This window comes from Myotis yumanensis, unplaced genomic scaffold (assembly GCF_028538775.1).
Source record: "Myotis yumanensis isolate MYYU_CA2020_CCGP unplaced genomic scaffold, mMyoYum1.0.hap1 SCAF_11, whole genome shotgun sequence".
Taxonomy (NCBI): Eukaryota; Metazoa; Chordata; class Mammalia; order Chiroptera; family Vespertilionidae; genus Myotis; species Myotis yumanensis.
This window is the reverse complement of record NW_027223762.1, coordinates 32,335,006-32,361,897: the sequence shown is the minus strand read 5'-3', so window position 1 is coordinate 32,361,897 and position 26,892 is coordinate 32,335,006. Positions and strand designations below refer to the sequence as shown.

Below are 26,892 nucleotides of genomic sequence, written 5' to 3'. Positions count from 1 at the left end.
CCCTTTATCAGTTTTTGCTTTGGTCAAAATATGCTGCCCTATACTTTTCTAAAAAGAGATGATTTGTGTTTCACAAATATATCAACAAATAGCTAAAAGAGTGCATACTGTAACCAAAACATTCTGGGATTTGAGAGGCAAATTATATATGATGTCCTGTTATCTTCAAAGGCCTTAGAATCTGTCTGAGAAGATTAAACTCACCTTCTATGAAAAGATAGCTAAAATTATGAACAAAAAATAATAAAAGCTAAAATAGTAGCTTTAAAGAGTTCAGAAGAGGGATCTCTCACTTCCAGCTGGGATGGGCTAATGGAAGGCTAAATAGAGAAGGGAAAGGTTTCACCTGAACCTTGAAGGATGAGCAGGGATTAGATCATTAGCCCAGAAAAAGAAAGTCTATGACCAAGAGCACAAAGAAAGTGTAAGATGGGCTTAAAAATAGCAATGAGAGAAGTAAAGAGATTAATGAGACAAGAGTGTTTGACCTGTGTCAGGTGAAATATTCCATGTCATCCAGACTTAGATCCAGAGGATTAAAAACTATGGACAAAAAAAAAGGAGGGGTTATTAGATTAGTTCTCTTGCTTTCCAGGGACAGGTTAAAGCTGATAAACATAAGTTGGTATAAGAGTTAACAAAGATAAGGTAGGATGGGGCCAGAATGGATGTGGAAGGCCAGACTAAGGATTTTTATTTTTAAATTTTCCCATAGGTAATGGGAAATGGATGAAGACTTTTGTTTGCTTGTTTGCATACTTGTTTTAAATATCATAATAAAAGTCATGTTTTTGGAAAGACAAACTTTGAAGTCAAAGATAGCACACATTGGGGTGAAACAGAAGTTGAGGTGGAAAGAAAAGGTTAGTAGAGTGATATAGTGACGCTCATATGAATTGTAGCAACAGAAAGAGGGACGTGTCAAGAGAAATTATGGAGGAAGAATGAAGGTGGGACTTGGTGATGAATTAAATCTAAGAAGTGCCCACTGGTGCCCACACACGTAAACTGCTGGCACCCACTTCTTCACTCTGAAGCCTGTTTGCTGGGAGCACCTGTGGTCTCTGCTTGAGGTCTTCGGCCTGGCTGAGGGATCATGTGTGGCTACACCAGACGTGCCAGAGAAATAATACCCTTAGATTCAGCTTGAACCAATAAGAACAGGGACTTAGAGGATAAATGCTGCATTCTCCGCACCCCTCCATTAGAATAGCTTGTAGTTCTACACTCTCCCTCAGACTACCCCAATGGGATTAAACTTCAATATCCCAGTTACCATTTGCTTAAAGAATCCACCATTTCTTTTCTTTCTTTTACTTTGTATCTCCTTTCCCCTCTCCCTAATCAGCATCCCCAGTGAACTGGGGCACTGGGATCCTTGCCTTGGCGTCTGCTCCTAGAGGAACCTAAATTAACAGTTAGGAAGAAAGTAGAATTGAAAATTAGGTAGAACAATGCCTTTCACACCCAAAGACGTCCACATCCTAATCCTAGGAACCCATGAATGTAACACCTTCTAGAGCAGTGGTTCTCAACCTTGGCTGCACATTAGAATCACCTGGGAATCTTTTTAAAATCCTGATTTCTGGGCCTCATCCTCCGGAAATTCTGTTTCTTTGTTACTAATGTTATGGCCCCACCCCATAACAAAGAAACAGAATTTCCGGAGGATGAGGCCCAGAAATCAGGATTTTAAAAAGATTCCCAGGTGATTCTAATGTGCAGCCAAGGTTGAGAACCACTGTTCTAGGGCAAAAGGGAGTTTGCAAATGTCCTTGAGGTTAGTGAAAGACCAGGAGCTGGAGAGACTGTGCAGGTGTGCCCCATCAACTCACACGGGTCCGTTCACTCAGAGACTGTTCCTAGCAGTGGTGAGAGAAAGATGTGACTGAGAGAATGGTCAGAAAGATGCAACACTGAGAGGGAGGAAGGGGGAGATAAGCAAAGGCAGGAAATGGATTTCCCCCAGAGCCCTTAGAAAGGAATGCAGCCCTGCTCACACCTTGATTTCAGTCCCGGTGAGATGTGCCAGAGTTCTGACCCTACAGAGCTGTAAGATAACAAATTGTGTTGTCTTAAGCCACAACATTTGTAGTAATTTTTTAAATGGCAATAGGAAACTTATACATTATTCTTACAGTGAAGACTACTGAAAATCTGAGGTGGTCATAAAAAGTGAAATAAAACAGAACACATTGATGTTTCAGGACATATTGATGTGAATATGTTGAGTTCTGTGTGTTCTTGATTGTTTGATATTCTTAGAGAGTCATAGTGTGTGTGTGTGTGTGTGTGTGTGTGTGTGTGTGTGTAGTCATTCTTCAACTAATGATGAGACAGGAAAGATGTTTGGTATTTGTTGTGCTGTGTTTTGTTTTAGCCAGGAAGTTATTGTCGTTTAATCAGCTCCGTTAATTCATACGTGATGCCTTCAAGAAGATATATACTCTTCAAAATGTGTTGGAATAGAGGAAACTATGGCAATGGATAATAAAATGCCATTGTCAAACTCACTGTCTCTTTCCAGTGCTCAGTGTCACCTGGGCTATATTTAGAAGCTTTCATTTGGAAAGGAAGGCTCGGTGACAAATGTGTTGTATAAGTACAGTCTCTGGATTTAAAAATTTCATTGAGCTGTGGCAACACACACAAGGACTTGATGTAAAAATTTTGACACATTAATTCAGAGCAAGTTAAAGTAACTTCCAGTGCATTGTTGGAAATATATAATCCTGGACACATAGTTTTATTTGAGTGTGTGGTTTTTGCTTTCAAACTCGACACCTTTAGAATATTACATTCTGAATGTTTTACTACATTTTAATCCTGCAGTTTCATTGAGTTTCCCCATTTCTTTCAGCCCCTGCCTTTTCCTACTGTCCCTCCAATCTTTGTCCTTTGAGGGGGAAGACTGGGTGTCCAATCCCTCCCTCCCCTAAAATAACTCATAACAGGGAATATTAAAACTCACAATAGAATATTAAAACTGGAACCCTGTGGTGAGTGGGATTTGGCAAGAGGATTAGGTCTGCTGCTTCTATAGAGTTCTGGGGCAATACTCACCCTTCCAATCTCCATGCATTACATGAAGCCTACCTTTCTGACTCATCGTCTGCCTGCCTGGTTCTTTTTTTTTTATTATTAAGTTATTACATATGTGTCCTTATCCCCACATTACCCCCATACCCCCCAACTCATGCCCTCACACCCCCCCCCCATTATCTGTGTCCATTGGTTAGGCCTATATGCTAGCATATAAGTCCTTTGGTTGATCTCTCCCCCTTACCGCCACCCTCCCCTACCTTCCCTCTGAGGTTCTGACATGTATACTGTAGTAATGGAGCCCAATTGTGACTGAGGCTGGGTCCTGGGCCTCTCAGCAGTCTGGTCATCCTCTGACCCCAACAAGATTCTGTTTCCACGAGCTCCCCTACTAACTGGCATAGAGCTCTCTGATATCTGTACCTGGAAGCTCACTGATGATTAAGAGTTGGTGCTTCTTTGAACCCTGCCTTCCCTTAAAACAAGGTCCACAGATTTGGGTTCGCCTTGCTCTGTGGCCTTGGTTATTCATATTGCTGCTTCCTCTGACGTGAGCAGCAGTGAAGATGTGGGGAGAACCATCTCTGCTACCCTACTTTGTTTTCCACAGGCTCTCACAGCAGCCCTCCCGCCCCCTACTACTGATCCAAACATACAGCATCCCTCAAAGCCACATTAATTAAATCAAATTCCTATGCAACAGAAACCCTTATCTATCTGCAGATGGTCAAAGCCAAATGTGTTGCTTTTACTTCTCCCTTTCTCACAGTATACCATTCATAATAAAATAAGCTCTAGCCAAACCAATTTTAAATAATTCACTTTATATGTATACAAAGTGTAAAGCCTACGATATTTTCATATATTGTAGATTCAGTTCCATCACGTAAGTGGCAGGACAGGGCAATAAATGCTGCTGCTCTCTCTGGTGGGCTGTGTAGCCCGAGTTTCAAAGAGGCCTCTGCTTACAGCACATCCTAACTCTGCAGATATGACACCAGATGCACAGGCCTCTCCCAAAGAAAGAAAAACACTTCCCCTAAATACCAAGATAATTTGCAGAAAGGCTATATGGTTAGAAAGCATTCCGTTGGGGCTTAAGAAGATGAAATAAGGGAGAAAGCAAGTGTAAAAAACATTGAATTTCAAGTAAGGATGGGCTCAAATACATTAAAGCCCCAAATAATCTGTGTACCTAGAGCTTGGGGACTCTCTACCTCAGTGGATTGCGGTCCTGTGGCCATTTGTCCCCAAATGACTAAAGAAGATGATTCAAGAGGATTACCTGTTGGCACAGGCTTTTAATGCTGACAAATGTGGCTAGTTTTGAAGGCAGGTGCCTTCCACAGCTTTTACTTGCAATGGAGTTTTTAATGTACTTGAGGCTGTTTTAATTCTTTCTACTAAGGTCCTATTTTCTCTGAGACTTGGGCTTGTGAACTGAGGATTTGTCACCCATAGCTCCTTCCAAAAACGTCATCCTGAGACATTCTTCATTAAAATTATCTACTAAAGCTTTTTCACCATCTCTTTCTCTTTGTCCTTTCACAATCTTGCTTTTGATCCTAAACCCTCAATCAACTCTACACACATTAATTAATGATTCATTAATGATTTCCCCTTTGCCTCTCATAATTCTGGGGACCAGTCCCTTGTTTTTGAAACTGTCAGACTTGATGTTAGCCTTGATTTTTTGATTTGTTTGTTAATCCTTACCGGAGGATATTTTTCCATTGATTTTTAGGGAGAGTGGAAGAGAGTGGGGAAGACAGAGAGAAACATCGATGTGAGAGAGACACATCAATTGGTTGCCTCCTGCACGAGTCCTGACCAGGGCCTAGGCCCAGACCAGGGAGGAGCCTGCAACCAAGGTGCCCTTGACCAGAATCAAACCCAGGACCCTTTGGTCCACAGACCAAAGTTCTATCCACTGAGCCAAACTGGGTAGGGTAAGCCTTGATTTTAGAGATATGAAAATATCCTAATTGTCCTATATTTTTCGGTAGAATAATTCTTGGATTTGTTTTGTTTTTGCTTTCATTTTAATACATGTTTACCAGTTAATCCATTAAAAAATATCTACCACAAATTACGGCTCCTTTTGCGACCTAACTGACAGAAGAACAGACTGAGTGTTGAATGAAATTCTATATGAAGCAAACAATCTACACAACTCCTAATCTATCATATGATTGGAAATATCAATTTTGCAAGCTTCTTAGGCAGTTTCCTAGCATTATTGACATATCGATTACCAATGATGAGATTAAAGAGTAATCACTGATGATATCCATTCCACCAAATTCCAACTCCCTTGGAATGTTCCAGAAATTTCAGGAAGGCAAGGAAAGAAAAAACATGCCAAGGATTTCATAACACAGTGTAGAGATTCATTTCTAACATATGTTGATCACAAATATGTGCCTCATTGGGGCCTGAGATTCACACTTCCTGGTAGGCAAAGTCTAGGGTTAGACATTGATGACAAAGAACTATTCCACTCCAGCAAGTTACACAAATAAGCATTTCAAGTCTAAATATCATACATTAGATTTGACAGTCAGTCATTAAAATGTACTCAGAAAATAAAAGAGGGTGCTATCTACTAAAGAGAAATATGCCAATTTTAAATCCTTAAGGGTTATTATAAGTATTTTTCCATTTGGAGATGGTGTTTCTATTCGGATATATCTGTATAGATTGCAAATTCTTCCACCAGAAAATATTTTGCATCCCAAAGTCATATATTGCACTGAATCTTCTTTTTTCCTACCAAAGAGTTTATCAAACTAACCTCTTTAGTTAAAAAAAAAAAAAATTTTAAGGCCGTGATAAATATTGATGAACCTTGGGAAGTAAAGAGTAAACATAAAAACAATTTCTTACTCTAAGTTCAGGTTTAACAATGTGCTAATAGCCCATAATGAAGATAACAGCCATCAGTTAATCAACCCATTACGTTGGGATCAGAAGTGTCAACTCAAGTGTAGTCTACTAATTTACTGACCTTTAATGGGTCAGCAAGATCTATAACCCAAAGACTGATCTTTCTGCCTCTGCTAAAGTCACTTTGGAGACCAATTCACTGCCTTCCATGATTATGATCTCTGACCTAGTATGTGGCAGGGAGTCAACATAAAATCCATTTATGAGAATGTGCTTGGAGTTACTGAGTAATGGAATCTCAAATTAACTGATGAGTTAAGTGTCTGGGTAGAAGCTTGTGGAAGCACGAGCTTTGTTTTTCTAATGTCCACACAAAGGTGAAAATAGACATGGGCAGTCTTCAGGGGAAGAGTCTGACCCTGGTTAGTTCTGAGTTCTTGAGTTAGCTAAGGCTTGCCAGCATTCCCATTCCTATACTGCTTTGTGAATAAATCTTAGTTTTTGAATGTCAGTGGGTCAAAAAGAATTGAGTATCGAGATGGGAAGGTGTAGGAATTTGCCTGCCAAATTATAACTGTAAAGTAAGGTTTGCTTTATTAAAGATGTAGTGGGTTGGATAGAAAGTTGCTTTGGTGATTAACCAGAAAAAAAAATAGATGTAATTTGGCTGAATCTAATAAATAAGATTCAATTACCCAAGGTTTGCTACTTTCAAGGGGAAGGAAAGAAAAAGTAGGGGCATACCTTATTCCAGATGGGGCTTTGAGAGGATATACTAAAATTATGAATCAAAAATTCATTCACTTGAATCGTATTTGTATAGAAAGTATAATTGCTATGAAAATACAAGTTATTTTTTTTTTAACAGCAGCATGTTCTTTCTCGGGTGATAAAGCAATTCACTGAACTACAAGTTGCAATGTCCATTAGTAACCTATCAGGTATGTGATGTGAGAGACTCAAAAGGGTATGTGCAAACGAAGCAACTGGGCTTGGTTCTATTGCCCTGGTCCCCACTCAAGCCTGTGCCAAGGCAAACGCCACCAACTCCAGTCTTCATCTTACACACAGTCCTTGGCTGTGATTTCCCCCCAAATAAGACACAGATAAGATACATTAACTGAGGTTCTGGAAAGGGGAAGCACGGAAAAGAAAAAAGCAAACTAGTAAATGCACTAAGCATTAAACAAAAGTTTTATTGGAAAAAATATTGAGATTAACTTGAAGGACCTAGGATTGGTTTTGCTCTCTACAAAGGAAAGATGTCATCCCTGCCGATGAGGTCTGAAGGGTTCCTTCCAAGAAGCCATCTTTCCTGGGAACAGAGAGCCCCCTCTGTTGTTGGTGAATTGCCCTCTATATTTTCCCCCTATTTGTTGCCTTTGTTTTCCTCCCCTGTCGTTAGCCAATCTCCTAGTATCACGGTGCCAATCTCAGCACAAAGACACTGGTCTAAAAGCCTCTGTAGGAACAAGACTTCCATCCGATGGGAGGGAAAAAAAGTGAACCCCGGGGCCAAAAATGATGGAGAAAGAGGTCAGCCTTTAGAAAAGCTCTCACGGCCTTGGTGGCTGTGGCAAGGCCAGCCTTTGGAGATGACCTCTTGAGCAGGTTCTCAACCGTAAGGCCTGCCTCCGAGAAGCGCAGAGGGGAGGAGGAAGGGAGGATGAGAAAGGTCATGGGGATGGAGGGCCAGAGAGCCACACAGGAGACACTGAGGATGGAAGGCCACATCTTTCAGGAGCCACCTCCACCCTCCACCCTGGCAGGGTCACCGCCCGGCCCCACCTCCTGGGCGGCAGAGCGCACGGCTCGGTCCAGGGGGCAGTGGTGCAAGGCGAGCCCACCCGGAGGCCGCCAGCTGGGCTGGCCCAGGGGGAGAGGGGCTGACCCCTGGAGGCGACTGACGTGTGCAGGGGGTCCTGCTCTCCAGGCTGCTCTGCTGCCCCCACCCCTGCGCCCCCATCCCCGCCCCAGGCTGCTGCACCGGCGGCGCTGAGCAGCAGCAGCCCCAGCAGCCAAGGAACGGAGCCAGAGCGTCACCGAAATCGGGAGCCCAGCTGCGCCGGGGGCAGGAGGAGGGGGCCGGGGCGACAGACGAGGGGGAGTGGCGGGGCGAGGGCGGGGGCCGCCGGGGGCCGCGGGGCGGGGTGGCGGCGGGGGCGGTGCGCGCGGTGGCCGCGCCCCGGGCCCGCGCCGGCGTCACTTACCCGGCCAGGGCGCGGGGGCAGCTCGGCCGACTCCTGGGCGCGGCGGCGGCTCGGGGCCGGTGGTCGGGCAGCCCGGGCGCTGCCAAGTGTAAACAATCCGCCATGATTTCTTTGTTTAGCTAATTGAACCTGCCGCCGTCTGGCGTCCCAGGCGCTCCCGCTCTCCCTCCTCTCCCCTTCCCCCCCTCGCGCGCTCTCTTATTTATTTGTCTTCCCCCGCTCCTCAGTCTTTCCCTCTTTCTTGGGGCTGGGTCGCTGCTTTGAATGGGAAGTCGAGGCAGTTGGGTGGCTGGTGCAGGGTGTGCGGCGGTGGTTTTTATAAATACAGGTGAGATAATGCCCAAATATCAGGCTGAGGTGTGATTTCTGCCGGAGGAGGAGGGTGCTGCTCTCCCTCCCTCTCTCCTCCCCCACCCCGCCCCAGTTTAGTGCCGGACACACGGGTGCAACTCCCAGACTCCCAGGCCCCTTTCCTTTCCGCAGAACTCTGGTACCCAAGTTCACAGGCGGGTTTGGGACTCGGCGAAAGAGCCAGGTTCTTCGCTTACTTTGAAAACTTCACATAGAAGTGATGTCCGACTGCTTAAGGGCATACAGAATGGTCTCCGCTCCCGGGAGGAATAATCATAATGCAGTGTGCTCATCAGGGGAGGTAACCTATTGGCGTCAATTCAACTCTTTCTTTAAGAAAACACCAGATTCTCATTCTCCTCTCTCTCTCTCTCTCTCTCTCTCTCTCTCTCTCTCTAACACACACACACACACACACACACACACTGTCCAAAATAGCACCAACGCAGTGGAAAGCTCCCAGAGGAGCTAGGAACGGGACATTTCGCCTTCCTTTTGTATAAATTATTGGTATTTATTTTTGCACAAATATTTGGGGGAGGGCGTAGACTGTGAGCATTTATTTTGAGTTTAAAACTTCGAGGAAATATTTAGGTCCTGGTGGGAAGGAAGGCTCAGCACCTCTTTATCTGTGTTTTCTGTGGATACAACTGCATTTGATCAGTATTCACTATCGTTAATGCAAGCGTCATTTAAGTCCTGGTCTAGGCAGATTTTATGATGAGATTCAGGGTAATCCGTGGCAGAAAAATTCTAGGGTTATGGACTCATTTATTTAAAAAAAGACTACTCTCTCGGTCTCACTTCTATTTGTAACCACTAAAAAGTATTCAGTATTTTAATTTGTAAGGAGGATTGGAAGTCATCTATATCTTGCAGTAAAATGGTGCCTACGTTATCATCAGAATTAATCTCATAAAGAGAAGTTATTGCCTTACCTGTGATTAATTCTGTGTGTGGAAAGCACGATTGAGTAGAATAATGCCTTCCTTAGAAGTTTGGACCAACCACTTACAGGTCGAAAACATACTGATGTTGTAGGTAAAAGGACTACCTGATCCAATCAAGAGAACTGAATAAGGAGTATTTACAATATAGGCCAGTCACTGTGGTTGTATGAACCACTAGGTCAATTAATGCACAGGTGTTCAAGCATTCTGATTATGCATGCAGAAAACGGAATTACATTGCCAAGCTATCGAAATGACCCCAAATCCCCTATTTACACCTGGCTTTAGTGTATTCCCTCAGGACAGTTCAACCGAGGTTATTACCGTGTTCTTTTCCACACTCGTGATGTTTTTCTCTATACCATCCTGAATTTTACAGGTTTTCCAAAACTCTAACTTAACTCTTACCTTACAGAACCAACCTTGATACTTACTTTGTTGCAACTATTGTGCCTTACTTCTCTTGGCATCAGATATGAGACTTCTCAGCTTCAGGACTATATGATCGAGGTCTTTGAGTAGGGGGTTTCTGTTCTAAGTACACGGAGGAATTTCTTTTATTGCAAAAAATTGGACTTAAGGAACCATAGTTTCACTTTTAAAAGATAGATGAAAAACAAATTTTCAGATATTTAAATAAAGTAATTAAAAAATGTATTTAAAGACTTGGGCTGCTTATGTAGAATTGCTGATCCACATTGACATTAATTGTTTCTAATACAATTGAATTTTGCATATCCACACCATTTTCCTGTCCATCCTCAGATTCATTTCATTTGTCACTTTCCATGAGCCAAGATTTATTTTGAAAGTTGAAGGGAGAAGTGCAAGTAGAATTGAGTAGCCCATTCCACATTCTCATCTCTCTCTTTAACCGGGTGTATTAGAAAAATCTCAGTCTTCTTCCTGTGTGTCTCCTTTACTTGCACACCACATTCACAACACTTCACCTCTGACACATCTGGTCATCAACTGTGCAGTCTTTCCCCACACCGAGCAATTCTCATGACACCAGCTGGCAGTTCCTATAATTTAAGTCAATTCTGATACTATCTACCTGGAGATGGTGTTGAATCCCACAAGTTAAAGTCTCAGTCCCACAAGACTGCCCCCCCCATTTCAGATGCCCATCCTAAGTGATAGGTCCCCAGTTTACCCACAACTTCTGTCTGGCTTGGCTACAAATCAGGGGTTCCTATGACCTTCTCCCCACTTTGATTAAATTAATTTGCTAGAAGAGCTCACAGAACTCAGGGAAACACCTAGTTGTAGGTCCAGATTATTATATAATAAAGGATATAATAAAAGATACAGATGACGAGCCAGATGAAGAGATATTTAGGGCCAGATCTCAAAGGCCCTAAATATCCATTGGGGATGGGATGAAAATTCCAAGCTTCTAATCATGGCTTAACCAGCCCCCATCCAGGAGTCTACCAGAGCAGCCTCTGTAGAAGAAAATTTGCTCTTAATGCTTTTATTTCTCAGAAATGTATTTCTCTCACTGGCCATGGGTTCAGTGATGCAAATTGCTTTAGCCACTAAGAAGTGTGAAAAGCAGAAGCTTGATAGCACTTGCATGTTGAGACCTGTCCTTTGGTTGGGGGATGTTCCATTTTGGCATCCAGCCACCACGCTTTAAAGAAGTCTATACTATCCTGCTGGAAAGAGAGGCCCTGTGGAGAACTGGGGTACCTTAGCCTAGCTACCAGCTGAATTCAGCCATGTGAGTGATCCCAGCCAACACTACGTGGAACAGAATAAATGTTCAGTCAGTTCATGGAACCATGACACTGAATCATTATTGTTTCAAGCCGCTGAGTTTTGGAGTGGTCTGTTATGCAGCGATGGATAACTGATACAGCTCTCACCAGTTTTAAGGACTAGAGGTATGGTCAGGTTCCTGCTGGAGATAAGGATTTATGAAAAGGATGTGGATGGGGGAAAGGAAACTAAAAAATTGCCTGGTAGAGCTTCACAGAATTAGAACTTCATTTGTCTCTTAGAGCTCAATGACACACTTACTCCAATGATGTAATAGCCATTTTAGTGACTGTCTTTTGTCATCACTTTAGAATTACTAAGTACCTTGGAGGCCATGAAACAAGGAGGTCAAAAGACACAGGCTCTGGATGGAGTTCAGTGATCCTGTATGCAAATCCCAGCTCTGCTCCCAAGTGCCAAAGCAGAGTGAAAGAACTTGAATGCATCCCAGTCCTTGCAACTTCTAGAAATTAGGTATATTTAAAAATATTTTTTCTTCTCAGGAAATTATTCAAGTGAGACCAGAAATGAAAAGAAACTTAATGCTTGGAAATTTGGGGCTCAGAACCAAATCGAATACATGAAAGTGGTTGTCTGGCTATCTCTAAGTCAAGCCACCTCCCTGTATACAGTGATTCTTGGTTGTGAATTAGGCATCTGAGGATGTGGGTCCTGTGACCTTTGGTTTGGTTCTCTGTATTTGCTGCTGATACACACACACACACACACACACACACACACACGTGATCCAGATTACAAATGAGAGTAGGGGGTGGACATGATAGAATGGATGTCTCAGGATGGTAAAGGACTGAATTTGCTAAACTTGAAAGCTTGAGCAATGTTTTGTCTTCAAAAGAATCTCTCAGACCCCTAAATGCTCAAAAGTTTTATACAACCATGAAATAACATTTCCAAAGTAATCAAATCTATAAAGCCAATGAGACCTAAATAACTCAATTAATTTAATGTGATAATATTTTGCCTAAACTAAGTGAACACTAACCTTATAAATTTGGTGCTGGTGAACACTGGAATTCTTTTTTTTTCCTGCAAAAAACTTTATTGTTTCATTTGGTCCAATGCACGGGAGAGGGCTTCAGGGTAGTTAAAAGAATGGCTCATAGTTTTGGGAAGAGACTTAGGTAAAAGCCAGACACCAGGGGACGCAGAAGGGCCCCTCAAAGGCCTCTGGGCTCCAAAGGCTCCTAGTTGTGCTTGAGGGTGAGGCTTTCAAAGAGATATTCGCCCAGCACAGCCTGGGGGCTGGCAGCCTGCAGATGTCAGTCAGGTGTCGCCCCTCATCTTGATGAGTTTCACCTCCTCACCCAGGAAGTGGTTCTCCAGGAAGTTACAGAGATGAGGATCTGAACGGGTAGAACCCAGGGCCTGCAGCTCCAAAAGGGCCTGGGGCAGGTTCCTCTCCAAGGCCAGGGTGGCTTCTCTGGTATCCTGAGTTTTGCCCACTCATCTTGGGAAGGCTTCAGCATGTCCCAGGAGAGAATGCGACCACCACGCTGGTTTGCAACTTTAAGAGATGCCCAGTGCCCTTGCGCTTCTTCTCCGCCAACTCACAGAAGTGGCCCACGCCCTCGCAAGCTACATTGTCATGGTGGAAATAGAAGCCCGGAGAGAGGTAGGTGTAGGGGGCCCACAGATGCAGGTTGGCCAGGAGGTTGACCGCAGCCTCAAACTCGGTGGAATAATTCTGACAAATTTGGGAGCTCATGGTTATTCAGCAATAAAGAGTTAAGGTAGAAAAAAAAATGGTGTGTTGGCTGGTCCCAGAGGTGGTTTTGGGGGTGGTGACTGGATAAGATGCAGGAGAGTGGCCAGAGGCTGAAAGAAGGGGCGTCCCTGGGTCTGTTCCATCCAAACACTATTGAAGCAAGAGACAGATCCGGGACCACCGAGGGCACTGCAACACGGCATTCTTATACTGCCATGTGCCAAGTAGTTGAGCAATGAGCCCATCATTGTTAGTATTCAAAGTTCTGGGAAATTTTCCTTTGCACAGTGCTCTCCCTCACCTCATTTGGGCATCACATGGGATGCATTAAGTTCCTATCTGTTTCAGTCCAAGATAATTAAAGTTGAACCACTTAGCATCAGCTCTAGACAAATACGGCACTAAAATGATCAAGAATATTCTTATTTTTAAGGTTAGCATTGAATTAAAAATCCCACTTTGAGAAAGATACTTATCAGGTAAATAGCACTGGGGTAGCAGAAAGGAGACCTGAGTTCCAATTGTATATTTGATGCTAATAACAATGTAACTTGACGGGGACTCTTAGATATTTCAATTTGGGAAGAGGAAAAATCTGAGACTGACAAAAGAGTTCTTAGTAAAACTCATAAAGTAATGCGGTGTGTGTGTGTGTGTGTGTGTGTGTGTGTTTCATGGTGGAATTTCAGCAATGTGTCAGAGAAAGGGGGGACTTTTTGTGGCAGGGTGGCTTTTTGGTATCTTTCCTATAATGTCTAGCTTTTAATTCCACCCAGACTTAAAGCTTACCTTCATCTCTCACTCTTTGATTTAATTATCTCTCCTTTGATTTTAATTTTGCCATTTCTCCTAAAAATTTAGGCAGGGGTATTTTTACAGTTGTCTTACATTATACTGTTTACTTTCAAAATATGTCCATTAGTGATGAATAAGACAACTCTTCTATTATGGCTCCTAAATGTTCATTAGGTTTTTCAGGAAATACAATTTCTTTCTCTCAGTCTAGGAAAAAAAATTGGCTTGGGAAGATTATTTTTCAAATCCAAGGAGAATAAAAATTGGAAAAGTCATGCATTTTGTAGTGTTTGGAATGAGTACAAGGTTCTAATACACAGCAGAATCATGAAAAGATGGAGTTCTCCTAACAGTTCCATGATACTTTAGTTTTGAACTGTAGGCACAGCATCCATGGCAAACCCAAGGAGAAGAATTGCAAGTCTCAACAATGCCTCTCCCTGCATTTGGCGCAGGTAGTTGGGGAACATGAATCTCCCGCTTCCAGCCAGGCACTTCTTGGAATGGGTGCAGGATCATCTATGGGCGCAGCTGCTGCTGTACTTGAGGGGTCCCAGAACCCAGACACAGCTTTCTGAGCAGCCAAATGAGTATCTTCCTAACTATTAGCTCCTCGTTTACTTTTTTGTAAAGCCTGAAATATTAAAATTAGCCCAAAGTGTTTTTAAATTTTAATTATGCCCTTTGGAATTCGTGCTTTGGAAAACTGTTATTTTTCCTTTAAATAAACCAATATCTGAAATACATACTTACTGTGTATTAAAATAAAGCTTACAGCACACACTTTATTATAGTATGCAGCTTAGTAGGAAAAATAGAAAAATACACAGTTCACCCTTTCATGTGTTTTTAAAAGGGTTTTCCTATACCTAGCAAGCTTTTGTCTTTCAGTGATGCATACACTCCATTGTGAAGCAAATTCTATCATTTGTCCTAGTAGTAAACCTATGGGAGTGGGGAGAGATGTAAATGGCTGCCACCTCTATATCCTTACATTGTACCCTCTCTAAAGGTGAGCCTGGAAAATGCTCTCCATATAGAAGTAATAAATGCTATCTTTAGGAGATGGTGATTATAATAATGATGCTCCCTTGCCAGAGAAGCAACAAAGTATTTTAAATTGTATTTTTGTCATGATAGGGAGATTTCAAATAATTTAGCTAATTTTAACTAATAACTACTGAGAATTAACATTATTATTTAATGTAATCAGCACTTGAATGGAATGTAAATCCAAGAAGAAAGCACTAGGGAAGCTATGGAACAGATAAAGCTTGGAGATTTGTAATTCTCAAGAATAGAAAAGGGAGAACCCACAGGAAATTAAGTGCTGGTTTTCTCAAATAAGGAGATTAGATTTTCTTAGTTCTTAACATTGCTCCGCAAAGCATATATTTTAGACGTAGTGCATTCTTACAATCTTCCACTGGCTACAATGTAGATTATAAACATTTTCTACATCAAGACTTTTTATTTTATTTCTAGTTTCTGTTTCTTTTCCCAAACATCAAAGTGAACTGTCACTTTACCTTGTTTTCATAGGTTATTTGAAAATATAAAATATATTTTAAAGGCTTATATATTATAAATGCTATGTCAACTTGTTCACACAAATAAAGGCACTTAGATTTGCAGCTGTATTTGAGAAATACACAAGCACAATAAAACTTCACTTAATATGCTCCAGCATTTCTTCAATAAACAGTGTGAAGTCAGATTCCTGTGTAATTTAATAGTTGCCAGTAGCAGCACTCTATGGAACTAGTTGAAAATAGCTGCTCTGAAACATGAAGCACAACATGGAGAAATTATTCTATAGGCCTGCTCATTTCCCAGGGTTCTGTCCAGATTGAACCAACTGGTGCAGAAGCATGAACTTGAGAAAGAGCAGTATGAGCAAGTTCAGGTGTTGAGCTATTTTAGATGTTTCTCCTCACCCTCCCTCCGTTCTTCCCCTCAGGTCACTTGAAAACACAAATAGAAGTGACTAGCATGTTAAAATGCCAAATAATGTGGAAAATTATATAAAGCAGTAGTCTCCAAAGTAGAGTGCAAGAGCAAATTATTGGAATTTCCACCTATAGGCACTTATTTTATTATTCTCATCTAAAAATAAATCTTAATTATGCTTGATCTTTAACAAGTGAAGAGCACCAGTGCTCTCAATAATGTGTATGGCCAATGGCTGGCCACCCATCAATTATGGTGCAAACAAATCCTGATGGAAGAAATGTGTACACAGAAAGTCATTTCAGTGGGCAATGAAGCTATTCTATCTGACACCTTGAATTCAGCCCAATTCTTTCACTGATTTGAAGCAGGAAAAGATGAGCCATATTCTCCATCCGTTCAAAAGGAAGAATTTCTGGCCAAGCCCACATGGCTCAGTAGTTGATTGTTGACCTATGAACCAGGAGGTCACGGTTCAATTCCAGGTCAGGGCATATGCCTGGATTGCAAGCTCAATCCTCAGTAGGCGACATGCAGGAGGCAGCCAACCAGTGATTCTCTCTCATCATTGGTATTTGTATCTTTCTCTCCCTCTCCCTTCCTCTCTGAAATCAATTAAAATATATATTTTTTAAAAAAAGAAAGGATTTCTGGACCTCTAAGGACCTTTCACCATAGGACAGTGTTGAGAAAGTGCTTTATCTACACCTTCCCTGTGTCACAAATCATAAGATAAAATAATGAGTGCAAATGAAAGACATTTTTAAGAGTTCCAAGAAGAGAGAGCTTGGCCAGCTGGACTTGACATTCACGGAGGAGGTAGCATCTAAGCTTTTAAAAATCGCTAGGATTAGACAGATACAGTTAATCAGAAGAGTTGAGGAAAATATGAGCAAAGGCCCGGAAGTGGGAAAGCGTGGAGGCATCTACAGGAGCAATGAGTGAGAGGAGCCTGAGTAGACATGGTTCACAAAGGTAGATCCAAATCGTGGAAGTCGTGTAGGAAGAGCTACTTTTTTTCTGTAGGCCAAGGACTCTCCATCTCTATTCCAGTGTGATATTCTTCAATGGATAAAAATTACATGGGAATCACTCACCTAAACTTACGATTAAGTGTAGCCCCTTTCTTACCATTTGAGAAAGCACATCTATCTACCTCCATATTGTTTATAACGACCTATTTTTAGTATCAAATGTACAGATGCCCCAAATTAATCTGTGGTCAAGAACTGTTACGTCAGGCAGCAGTGGACAGCTTGGAGAAATAAGTATATGTTCAGATTAATCATCAGGAAAATATTGTGACAAAAATCTATGAAATACTTGTTAATAATAGTGTCTGCATTAGTATCATGAATGTAAGTTCTCAAAAATAGATGGGTGACAAAGGAACATCAAGCTTGAGGATATAATGCAGGTCCAAAATGGTTAATTCAATATTTCAGTATGTGCGAAGGATTATTCTGTACTTCATTCCAGCTGAAGAATTCATTCTAAAACCTGAAAATTGAGACTTCTGTAAGCAGCTTTGTTTTTATTCTTTTGCATGCATGGTGCACTGCAAAGCTCCTGAGAGCTGTCATTTGGCTCTGACCTACTTTGAAGCACATTTCATTTTTGGCAGGGAGCTGTGAGAATGTATACTTCCTCAGGACAGTAAGAAATGCCCATCTTTGGGATTAAATCAAGTTTCCCACAGAGGCACTGGATGGTGAATTGGTCTCAAATGGTCTAAATCCTTTGCCTTGTGTGATGGGGTTGCTCTTATTGTTTGGTTTGGTGGTGAGTAGCTTCAGGGATCTCTGGGTGAATTACAAAATTCTTACATCTCTCTGTCCCTCTGCCTCCTTAATGGAACTTGTTTTCTCTATCTAGCAAGTGAAACTTTGTGACCTCCTCTGACTGGGTTATCGGCATCTCTCTGTGAGTTGGTCAGCAGGATGGAGATACTTTTCAGAACAATTCAGCCAGCATATATGGTTCCTTCTGGGTACCAATTACCTCAAATCTCACACATAATATACTAGTAAGTCTGCTGATTCTAGGGGAGAATGTTTTCCTGCATCTCGTGCTTCCTTATATTATGTTTGTTTTTGGCTCCTTTGATCCTTAGTTGAGAAATTTTAATAGCTTCTTTATCAAAAGTATAGAAAAACCATAGCGTTTTTATTCATATGGAGAGCTGGTATGCAGAATTGCATGACGTTGTCATTCATCAATTAGATAGTGCAGACCATTTCCTTGCATTCTGACCTCGGTGTCTACTTGCTTTTCTGGAAGAGTGTGTGGTCCAGGGTTATCTGGTGGACAGGCTCTAATATGGCTCCAAATGAGCCCTGTCTCCTGCTATATGCTTTTGTGTAGTCCTCTTCCACATTGAAAAATGTCTAATATCTCAGGAAGGATGGAGTGTGGCTTCTGGGATTAGGTCATAAAAGACATTGTGTCTCCCACCTTGCCTCCTTAAAAATTATTCACTTTGGGGAATGCCAGTTGTGCCATAAAGACCCTTAATCAGCCCTACTGAGAGGTCCATGTGGTGAGGAACTAAGGCCTCTACCAAGAGCTGGTGCCAGGCATGTGAGTCGGCCGTGTTGGAAGTGCATTCCCTAGCTCTAGTCAAACCTTCGGATGACTGCAGCCACATGGCCGCCTGGACTACTAACTCATGTGACCCGAAGCCACTCCTGACTTCCTGACCCACAATAATTGTCTGAGCAGTAAGTGTTTCTAGGCCAGAGAATCTCTGTAAGATCATTATTTACTGAGTGTGTGTGCGTGTGTGTGTGTGTGTGTGTGTTGCTGTGATTATTCCCTTTTAGCATGAGGAGAGCAGCTTATCCAATATCTTATAAGTTAAAAGGTGCAGAGCCAGGGCTCAAATGAGTATCCCTCTGACGGTAAGTTCACCCTTCATTGCTCTGCTGTACTGCCTGTCTATTGTTGCTTTTAGCCTTTAAGTTTCAGGGTAACTTGCTGTGCAATAGGGAATTCTATCAACAGAGGACTTCTATTCTTAGTTGCAGCTGTTTTAGCCCTTAAGTATCTACATTAAAAAACACACACAACTCTCTGTTATGAGAATGAATTTTCTCCCCAAACCCTTTCTGCTTTGCATGAGAAAATGATATTCCTCTTCTTCCCATTCTTTTGACCATTACAAGGCATTTAACACTAACTGACAGTAATTGGTACCCATGCCCCATACTTTTCTAAGTTACTGAATTCTACTCTAACCTCTGTGAGGGGTGAGCAGGTAATCGATATGGAAGAAATTTAATCTTAGCCTGCTGCAAAGGACAAGCAACACACAATATGTTACTGCAAAGTTGATATTTTTTTCCTGAGAGGAAAACAAAATCTCCTATAGAGACTATTGTTGGTTATATCCACTATGTCACTAACCAACAGATACCATATATTTTATATTATCTTCACAAATTTTACTATAATTGATTAAGAGCTAAGAGTCCTGGGTTCAAGTTTTAACTGTGTTATTTTGTAGCCTGTAACCTTGAGCAAAGTACTTTTTCTTGTCCTTAGCTTTTACATCTGTGAAATGAAACTATTAAAGTCTACTTGTTCATCCCACCATTACTACATTTATTTAGTATCTTCTATATGCCAAAGGTGAGCAAGACAGACATGACACCTGCCTGCTTGGATTTTATAACTTATGTTTAGCATCACATGACTTCATTTTTGGACTAAATTCAGGCTGAGAAAGGGTCTATAAAAGGAGTCCATCCAACACATATTTTTGTAGCATCTGTGATACTAATTTGTTGAGCTAGTTGCTAATACTCCATAACCAAATGCCCCCAAATTAATAACACCAGATCAAATGTAGCTATTTATACCTTGCAAGGCACTTTCCAATTATCATAGTGAGCCTCTCCGAAACCAATTGTAATTGCCGGGTTTTATTACCTAGACTATCCATCCATCTACCTTTAACTCTGCCTTTGACTATATTAGATTTCCCTGCTATATTTTCTCAAATGAATTTCTTCAGAGCATTTATCCCACCTGTAATTACATAGTAAACCAGGGATTTATTAAAGACTGCCTCCCCTCTAGATTAAATCATAATCTAGGTCATTGTTCTATCCTAGTATTTAGTAAGGAGGAGGTACTCAATATATATTTATTACGAATGAATTTTATATGTTTATAGATGAAGAACCTGAGTCAGAGGGGTTAAATGACTTGCCTAGAGGCACATACTTAATTGCATAAGCACCATATTTAGACCAACACCTACATGGGATATTTCAAAGCTACTTGGGTTAGACAGGATGTGAGTCTATATACCCATGGTCGGCAAACTGCGGCTCACGAGCCACATGCGGCTCTTTGGCCCCTTGAGTGTGGCTCTTCCTAAGCCTTAGGAATACCCTAATTAAGTTAATAACAATGTACCTACCTATATAGTTTAAGTTTAAAAAATTTGGCTCTCAAAAGAAATTTCAATGGTTGTATTGTTGATATTTGGCTCTGTTGACTAATGAGTTTGCCGACCACTGGTCTATACCATTGGTCTTATGCCTCTTACCTTGATTCATTTTTTTAAAGAGTTTATTTTTTAGAGCCATTTTAGATTCATAGCAAATTTGAGAGGAAGGTACAGAGATTTCCATATGCCCCGTGTTCCACACATAAATAGCCTTTCTCATTTCAACATTTCCCACCAGAGTAGTCCATTGTTAAAACTGATGCGTCTACATTGACACATCATCATCAGCCAAAGTCCATAGTTTACATTATGGTTCACTCCTACTTGATTCTTTTTTATGTTGGTTGTACCCACAGCAGGGATAATGATTACACACCATAAGAGAGGTGTTAAGGGGAAGATGAGAGAAAATCAGATTCCTAATCCTTATTGTTCAGGGGTCTTGCTCCATGTAGCAGACTCCCCTAGTGAAATAAATTTTTACTATTAATGAGGAAGAAAAACTGATCCAATTTTTTTTTTCATTTCAGATATAAGTCCTTTTTTAAATCATTAAATAGAAATTAACTTGGAAAATAATTAATTCTTTTGAAATTAGCTGTATTAAACTAAAGTTTTATTAAAATCATTAGAAAGTATGGAAAATGAGGTAAGAAATTTGCCTTACTATCTTGTACCTCTGACTATTTTCCATCTCCCAATTATAGAATCTTAATGAGAGGATTTTCTAAATGGGAACTATAAAAAAATTATATTTCTCTTTCCTTCTTCAGAAGCTGGCTTCTTTGTTTAGAAAACTGTATTTACTCACTGCATTTTGTGGTTTTGCTTAAGTGTCAATTTCCCTGTAAAGTCTAACTCTATTAAATATATTTGCCTGTGGCCATGCCATCTTTAAATTTTCCTTAATTTGCATGCACTTCATATCTCAATGGGAAGCCTAAAATGTCTGACACAAAGTCTATACATAAGAATACTTTTGATTGACAGAAAGGTTTATTATGCGTTGATATGACATCATATTTATGTATAACAATGACTTTTTGACTGACAACTAAGCAATGATAGAATTCCAGATACCTTCTATATACCATTTTTATAAGAAACTAAAATATCCAGATAATTGGCTGAAATTTTCAGTTTTCATGCCAACTGCTTAGCATTGAATATGGAAAAAACACAATGAGCTAGTTTCTCATTCCTTACCTTTTCCAGTGGTGAAAAATGATATTTTGTCCCAGTAGAATATCGCATGGTTCCATTCCTTTTTTCTAATTTTAGTGATTTTGGTGTTAAAAGTTGGAAACTGATATGAAATGAATTGATTTTGGTAAATAGGCATGCTTACAACTGGTCTGTAGAATATTTTCAAGAACCTGATCATGAAAGTAGAAAATATTAATACAATTCTGCATTCTGATGTCATGAGAAGGCTCTTTCAGGGGGTATAATCCACATCAGTGTGTACCAATGCCAATCAATTAACTCATCTGTGTAGAGCACCTACTATGCAGTCAGCATTCAACACAAGGTTCAGAAACAAGAAAGACTTAGGAAGTGCTACCCAGCAGTACACAACTGAGTGTTAAATACGTACTAGACTAAGAACCCAGAGAAAGGCAAAGCCAGAGGGGGAAAGGAAATCTAGTGGCCCGCCATGTAAGAGACTCAAGCTCCATCTCAACTTTCACACTAACCAGCTGGAAGACCTGAGGCAAGCTGCTTAACAGCTTCAGATCTCAGTTTCCTCATCTGTAATATGAGCTAGAATGATCTCCCTGCTCTATTGCTCTCTGACTTTACATAAGACAGGCTCCACAGAGCAAGCAAGGCCTGCCCCGGGTCTGGAGGGCAGATGTTAAAGCCAACCCCAGGGTGAGCATGAATGGATGAAGAAGGATGTCCAATCAGGAAGAGAGCCTGCACAAATCTGAGTTTTTGTAATAAAAATGGTCCTGCTCTTCACAAAATCAACATTTAACTTAGCTAAGTGAGAAAGTAGAATAGTAGCATGACAATGGTAGAATGCTTGTTCCTTCTTGCAAATAAATATGCACTTTTTAAAAATAGAAAGCATCTAGCTTTTAAAAACTGATTTGAGCACTGGTGGTTGTCATGGTGAAATGATCAGTTTCTATGTAGCTCCACAGCACTGGATTATAGCCACCAAATAGGGGCATTTTACTCAATCCCTCCACTAGGAAAAAGTTGCAAATCATGTATTTATATTGCAGTCATGAGTTGCTTTCTCAATTCTTCAGGCTCTCTGAGTTATGTACATTTTCCTGTGTTCTTTACAGAAAAAAAGTAAGATGGTCAATTCTATAACAATTTCAGAAATAATAAAGTGGGGCATTAGTTTAGGCTCTGGCCTTGAGAACATCTGGAAAAGATCAAAGATTCTGCACTAAATGGAGGGGGAAAAGCAGCCTTTTACTCAAATTAGGATGTAAGCAATAGAAGATTTTGGCACTTGTACAGAAGTGACAGCTCTGCTTTCTAAAATTTTTTTTTCATGTTGCCTCTTCTTACACCTTTGATACCTATAAACTTAGCCTCAGCTACATGGCTTCTACCAGCAGTTGTGCACTGAGCTAAAATGAGGCTCAAACAAGCAATCTGTGCTCAGTAGTTATTTATAATTCACAACTTGTGTTGCTTTTGCCAAATAAAAGCGACTTTAGAATAATTCTGCATTATTCTATTTGGGAACATTAGGCCCCATCTAGGTATGGCTATTGACAACAAAATTCATCTTCAATAGTCATTAACAAAGAGAGTGATTTTAGCATTTTTTTTTGTTAAGAGAAATTAAGCCGAGCATTATATTCTAAGAAAAGATGATGTAAGGCAGAATCTATTTTAGATTTCAAGACAATAAGTGGATGAATACATAGGTAAAATTCATGGTATACAAGGTTATGTATATAGATAGAGAGTAAAATATAAATAAATACCACACATTTTATCAGGTTGTTTTTTTTTTCATGAATTATAGTTAACAGTAGTTTGGGTGATATTGGCTTTGTTGTTTTGTTTTTTGTATCTACATCATAAAAAAGCACAAAATAATGCTGAAGTTAAAAAATTTACATATAAATATTTATGACCCTCAATAACATGGGTTGAAATTCCCCAAGATCTAGAAGTTCATATTTAGGATAGACAAAACAAACAGCACTTCAGGAATATATGCTGCTGTTGTCTACTAATGTAAATTTGAAAAACTGCAAGCAAAATAATAACATTTTGCAAAACTAAGTTTCTACAGCCAGCAACATGGGGAGCTCCTGGAAATGCAGTGGCAAAGCACCTGAGTCTCTGCTGGCTGCAGGCTGGAGGCACAGAGGTGGTGATGGGGTGTGCCGCAGCCCACAGGCTCAGACCTGCTCATACACCCAGGAGGCAAGCTCAAGGACGCACAGAAATACTTCCCAGAGGAACCTTGCCAGGTGCTGGGTCCTGCATAACCAGGTTTGTTGTTGTTTCTTAGAGGGGCAGGGATCAAATGTCCAAACCACACAACATATGAGTAGACATGAGAATGTAACCTAATTTATTTCCACAGGCTGCTGAACTCTGGGACAGTAGACTCACACTACTGCAGCCCAGAATATCTTCCAAAGTTTAAGGGGTTCCAACCTGCCAACAGGGTCACTTCAAGATGGAAGGTCCAAAAAAACTGGACGAAATTAGTTTGAATGCACACATTTTCTTCTTCTTTTTTTAAAAAAAAAATATATATTTTATTGATTTTTTTTTTTTTACAGAGAGGAAGGGAGAGGGATAGAGAGTTAGAAACATCGATGAGAGAGAAACATCGATCAACTGCCTCCTGCACACTCCCTACTGGGTATGTGCCCGCAACCAAGGTACATGCCCTTGACCGGAATCGAACCTGGGAGTCCGCAGGCCGACGCTCTATCCACTGAGCCAAACCGGTTAGGGCGAATGCACACATTTTCAATGAAGGAACGATAAGAGGGAGTGAGAAGGGTAGGCAGCAACTGAACTGTCCACACCGCCTGCCCCCCATCCTCTATACATGTTGGAACCACGAATGTTACTTTGCACTGAAACAAGATCCCATTCTAATGTTGGAACAGGAGAGAAGCTGGCAGGAAGAAGGATGGGGCTCAACCAACTCATGGCTAAAAATAATCTTGAGTTTTCATACGTGGAATTTATCTATAAACTTCACCAATAAGATGATGTTGGGAGAAGTGAAAATGAAGTTCACAGAAATACTGGCCTTGGGAAGCCCTAGCAGTATTCACACTCTGCATTTCCCTGCAAACATCCTTTGCTGATTGCCAACACAATGAACAAGTTTGGGCACTGCCTTCAAATCAGGGAAGGACATCTCTTGAGGAGTTATACGTCCTGCATCTTCACAATTAGGAGAGTGTCTTCCGACTGCAAAGAGACTTAGGATCTATTTGTAGAGCCAAACGTTACAGAAAGAGAAAATGGCATTATTTCACTTGCTTCCAACTTGTTTTACCTCTCAATTTTAAGTTTTCACTATAAAACAATCTCTGTAATATTTTATTCTTTATAATTTGCCAACTCTTTCTATTCTATGCATACAAAGTAAGGCTATATGTTATTCTTTTCTCATTTTTTCTGCCCCACCCCAATCCACTTTCTTTAGCTTTAAATTAAGAATGTCCCTATAGGGAAATGCCCTCAGTTTGCAGTCTTTCATTGCTCTATTTCGGTTCCTTCTCAACTTAATAACTCAGTTCTTTAGTGCCTACACATCCCAGTGAAATAACTTGGTTATTTTGTATACACAGGAACACAGTCATAAACACATGCCTGTACACATGCACACACACACACTTTGAAATTAGCTCTTTTTTTAAACAGGGCAAATTAGAATCACATCAAATTTAAACTCACATATATTTCTGTAAAAATTTACAAATGAATATATCATTCTGAGTCCAAAAAAATGGAGAAAATGGTTTAAATGATGGAAAATATATATATATATATCCCCAGAGGCTGAAATAGTATGATAATGATTTTCATAATTCAAATGAATACATAATTACTAGACATCAACAGGGAAGATTTATTATTCGCTAAACTAAACCAAAAAAATCAGTAGCTATCACTATAGGAAAATGTATCCTCTTATAGCTGAGGTAAATTAATTTTGTTACTGAAATGTCATTATGTTGTCATATTTCCACTCTTATCACTTATTCAAACATATCCATTTTTCCTTCCTAATGTTTTATTGCTAAGATAATTGAACTTTGCAGTTTTTATCTCAAGCTTATATTACTTAAAAATCTCTGTGTGCATTATTACAATGAAAGGGCAAAGGTAGAGATAGGACTTATTTAGCTCTCATGGTTTATGATTGCATTGAAGCTCACAATTGATTATAGCTTTCTAACCTCTCTTTTCCTACTCATTACCCTCTTCGTTTTATAGCACTATTTCTAGCTATTAGACTATCTTTATTTAGGAGGCACAAAAGGAAAAGACCAAGAAGAATTTGAAAAATAATATATTTTTGTTTTGATGTTTCAATTTAATGCAGGTTTGAAAATGCAGAACTGTCTAAGGTATACTAAATATTCATTAGGCAGTTTACCTTTTACTAAGTTCTAAATGAAAATGACCCAGCAAAATCAAATTGAAATTTCATAGAGTACTTTTCAAGTATGGTTCTAAAACATACATTAAACAAAATGCATTCATTTGAATGCAAGTCTCTCTCTTTCTCTACACGCCGTAGGGTCTATTATGCTTTCAGTTCAATGCCTCTGAAATGTGTGTGGTGTGGATCAAATAAATAGTTCAACAGCTTTCATAAGCAAACAATCTTATGGCCTGGTATATCAACACACCTCTTGTGCTATTTCTTTATGCTTCCCCACTTACAAAGGTTAATGCAAATTTCATTTGAATTCAAGCAAAATATTCTGCATTATTTTCTACATAGACAAATCTGTTCAGACAGAGCCCATCAGAATTTATCCATGTGAATCCAACAGCCCTTTATGGATTTGTAGAATCATAGTAAAATATGTTCACTTTAGAAATCAAACCTACCACTGGCCAGCCCTAGAGTTATAGTTCTTAGAGGAGGAAGGGTTCTAGAAATTATGTAGTCCAACTAACTCTCCAATTAAAAAACAAAAACAAAAAACAAAGTAGAATTTAGCATACATTCAAAATAAACTATTATGTCTCTTAAATTATATCTTTCTTTACCTTTGATAATATTCCTTGTCTCCTTGTGTACTTTATTTGATACTAATATACACACTCTAGATTTTTTATGCTTCCAGGTTTCATGGCATATATTTTTCTTTTTACTTTCAATCTATTTGTGTCTTTATATTCAAAGTACATCCATTTTATAGAACCTATAAATGGGTCTTGTTTTTTATTCTAGTATAGTAATCCCTGCCTTTTCATTGGGGTGTTAGTCCCTATGAACTTAATGTAATTATTTTATTTTTGTTGTTATTTTTCCATATCTTTTTTTAAATTCAAAGCTTTTGTATTTCCTTTCATCTGCTTTGGTTTAATAAAATATTTTTTAAATAAAAAATTTATCCCTAGCCAGTTTGATTCAGTGATAGAGCATCAGCCTGTGGACTGAAGGGTCCCTGGTTCAATTCTAGTCAAGGACATGTACCTTGGTTGCAGGTTCCTGGCCCTGGTCAGGGGCATGTGGGAGGCAACGAATTGATGTGTTTCTCTCACATCGGTGTTTCTCTCTGTCTCTTCCTC

General features: G+C 40.2%; 1 long non-coding RNA gene and 1 pseudogene across 4 annotated transcripts in view; both read right to left on the bottom strand.

Moving 5' to 3' along the window:
• Positions 1-8,283, bottom strand: part of LOC139019428 (uncharacterized) — a 546,272-nt gene extending 537,989 nt beyond the window's left edge. For all 4 annotated transcript variants that reach the window (XR_011473106.1, XR_011473108.1, XR_011473109.1 and 1 more), the window contains exon 1: positions 8,139-8,283. This is a non-coding gene — a long non-coding RNA (uncharacterized lncRNA). The remainder of the gene's footprint in view (positions 1-8,138) is intronic.
• Positions 8,284-12,411: 4,128 nt separating this feature from the next.
• On the bottom strand, positions 12,412-12,932 carry LOC139019427 (ferritin light chain pseudogene; annotated as a pseudogene).
• Positions 12,933-26,892: the final 13,960 nt, after the last annotated feature.